Source organism: Anoplopoma fimbria, chromosome 9 (genome assembly GCF_027596085.1).
Source record: "Anoplopoma fimbria isolate UVic2021 breed Golden Eagle Sablefish chromosome 9, Afim_UVic_2022, whole genome shotgun sequence".
Taxonomy (NCBI): Eukaryota; Metazoa; Chordata; class Actinopteri; order Perciformes; family Anoplopomatidae; genus Anoplopoma; species Anoplopoma fimbria.
In genome coordinates this window covers 2,514,471-2,518,207 of record NC_072457.1, presented here as the reverse complement: position 1 = coordinate 2,518,207, position 3,737 = coordinate 2,514,471, and positions in this window count along the sequence as shown.

Genomic DNA, 3,737 nt, shown 5'->3' with positions numbered 1-3,737 from the left:
GCGTACGTTCATATGCTGCGTGGATATCAGAGGGTATTAACACTCGGGGGGAAATGAAGCCGCTGAGCTTCTGTTGTGTGAAAACAACACCAGAACAAAAACATGATGCGTTTTACGTCAGCGGCTCCCGACCTGGAAGAGAGAAAAACATCTTCAGGGTCAAAACAACAAGATTTTGTTTATTTTTTAATGACGTTCCCCAATTATTTGTTTTTGGTTTTGATAATATATGTGGTTATAGCAGTTATATGATTAATTGAGGGGTACAAAACATAGTGGAAATATGACAAACATTGTCTGGATCCAGCTTCTTAAATGATTTGCTTCCAGTGTATATATATTTACATATATATGTATATAAGAGAGAGAGAGAGAGAGAGAGAGAAAAAAAAATCTCTATATATAGACAAATATATAAAAATATAGATATTTTATATATTTTTTTCTTTATTATAAACAAATATATAAAATATATAAAAATATATAGATATTTTATATATTTTTTTCTTTATTATAAACAAATATATAAAATATATAAAAATATATAGATATTTTATATATTTTTTTTTTATTATAAACAAATATATAAAATATATAAAAATATATAGATATTTAATATATTTCTTATTTATTTATAAACAAATATATAAAAATATATAAAAAAACATAGATATTTTATATATTTATTTTATTTATAAACAAATATATAAAAAAATATATAGATATTTAATATATTTCTTATTTATTTATAAACAAAAATATAAAAATATATGAAAATATATAAATATTTTTTCTTTATTTATAAACCAATATATAAAAATATATAGATATTTTATATATTTTTTCTATATTTCTCTATTTTTTTCTATATATCTTATAAATATATATCTTTGTTGTTTGATTCGTGGACAAACTAAATAAGCAAACGTTTTTTGTTTTATTTTACTGATTAATAAAACCGATTGATTGGGAAATGAATAAGCAGATTAACTGACATTGAAAAAGGTGTCACATTGAAGCAAAATTTATTAAAAGAAAGAAGGATCACAGAAGTCGCTGATTAAGCACTTTCTCGTTTAAATGTATTTAAAATAATTCACAATAAAAGACATGTGTCCACAGACCTCATGTCCAAAGAAAGATTCTCGGTGATATAACATACAAACCCTCACCCTTGAGTCCATTTTATTTGCTCTTTCTAGTTTTGTCAACCACATCACACATCAGTTGCCGTGGAGACGCTCTGTTAATAAGCCCGCAGTTGTTGTGATGTCATCCTTATAGCTTTTGTAGGACTTCTTGTCCACATTGGAGTCCAATTAGACCTTGATTTGGGATTGTTTTTTAAATACACTGAGCTTAATGCATGTATTTGTATTATTGACTTTATATTATTCCACAGTTTATCCCTGTTTGGTTTATGGTATTATTGTTTTGGGCAAATACTTCCCCCTCCAATCTTTTCAACATTCTCACATGTACATGACACAGATGTTCATCAGATACGTGTGTTCGCTCCGGCCTTTTTCTCCTCCGTCATTATTCAGCAGCTTTTAATCCAAAATTGCATTTATAGACAGAATTTATCATCTTCACCCTCCTTTATGAAAACAGAACACTGCCAGTCAGATGTCGTGTTGTGCAGATGTGGAACACCAGTCTGACGGGCAGGGATGGAAAATAAACTTTAAAAAGGTCACCAGCTGCACGCAGAAGGTTTTCTGCTAAGTAGGTCTTCCTGTATGACATCACACTTTCTCCATTTAAGGATTTAAGGGAACCTATTAGAGCACTGTATCTCATCTTCTCTAAATACATGCATACAGTATATATAGATATACAAGTAAATATACACATATTTATATATATATATATATATATATATATATATATATGTATAGACAGAGAGAGAGAGAGAGAGTGGGAGAGATTTATATATATATATATATTAATGACAATAAAAACACTGTGCAATTGGTTAATAATGGTTAATATAGTTTTTTTTTCTGTCTGTAAATATATATATATATATATGTGTACTGTATATATACACATATATATATATAATAAAGAGATCTTATCTTATCTTAAGACAAATAAAGATATATATACATAATATATATAGTATATACCTATATATGAAGAGAGAAAATAAGAGACCTTACATGATGACCGTTTCTCTCTCTATATATATATATATATATACACATAATTAAATATACACATATTTAAATATATATAGACAGAGAGAGAGGGGAGAGATTTATATATATATATAAAATATATATTCGTCTTCTCTCTTTTTATATATATATATATATATGTATGTGTACAGTATATATACACACATATAAAGAGAGAGAGAAGACGAATATATATATATACATAATATATATATATATATATATATATATATATATATATATATACTTATATATATATAGAGAGAGAGAGAGAATTTCTCCTTATTGTTTTTCATGTATGTCTTTGATTTTACAGAATAGTTGTCCACTGTTGTTTGTCTTTTTCTCATTTTGTCTTTTGTTTATTATTATTTTTTTGTTCTTTTTTAAACGATGTTAGCTGAGTTTTCATTTTTTCCTTTTTTTTTGTTATATTTTGTATTTCTCCTTAAGCAGCAGGGAGGTCCGTAGTATCTGTGTCTGTGGCTTTTTGACCAATATTTTCCTCAGTGTCTGGATTTTTTGCAAATGAACACATAACTAATTCATTTCCAAGGTTTCATTCTCAAGGATGATGATGATTATTCCTATATTCATCATTTTCATCACGTCGTTATGTCTTCCCTCTTCCTCCTCTGTGTCGTCATCATTCACTTCTTTTTCCGCATTCTCTTCCTCATCACCACTCAGGGCTTGGAAAGAGGAAGAACCTGGCGATGATGATGATGATGATGATGATGATGACGACTGTTTGGTTAACCCCTTAACGTCCACCTCTCTGAATACTCTGTGCTTTGTGCAAATATTAAATGTTCATATTCATGTAAATGTTCTTGCCAGACGTTGTCGTTCAAAGGACGCCATGTTCCAGATCACAGCTGTGAGTTTAGAGAGGAAAATGTTATTAAAACTGAGAGGAAATATTAAGTAAGAAAAACTAGAGATGTCCTTAAGGGAGACTTAAGAAAGATTTAATTTAAGGGTGGAATCGTCACCATTCTTCAGCTCTTAATCATCTTGTCTTCATCACTGTTTTTTTCCTCTTTTTGACTCAGATGATGATGATGATGTTGATGATGATGATGATGATGATGATGATGATGATGATGATGTTGATGATGACTTTTAACTAATAGATGTCACCATGAAACCTTTCACAGTTGATTACTCACATTTAAGACAATTATCTTTTTGTGTTACGAGTTTTATGAAATGTTATGTTTAAATATGAAAATTAGGCATTATCTTATTATAAATGTGTTTATTTTCAAACATTTCCAGCACAGAAATATGAACATTAGATAAAGCCAGGTTCATAATTCATGTTTTATGTTGTCGACACATTAAAGTCAAAGGTTTTTACTGAGGGAATTTTTGATGTCTCTTTGTAACTCTTTATAAATTGGAAAATACTGTCAACAGCCATAAAAAAATCTATTTTCTTCATGTTTTTAGTATTCAAATGTTGTATAAATCAGGCTCTGAATGCTTTGTGAACAAACCCCTCCGTAGAAACCTTCAGAATATAGATATGAATGAAACTGTAAAGTTTGG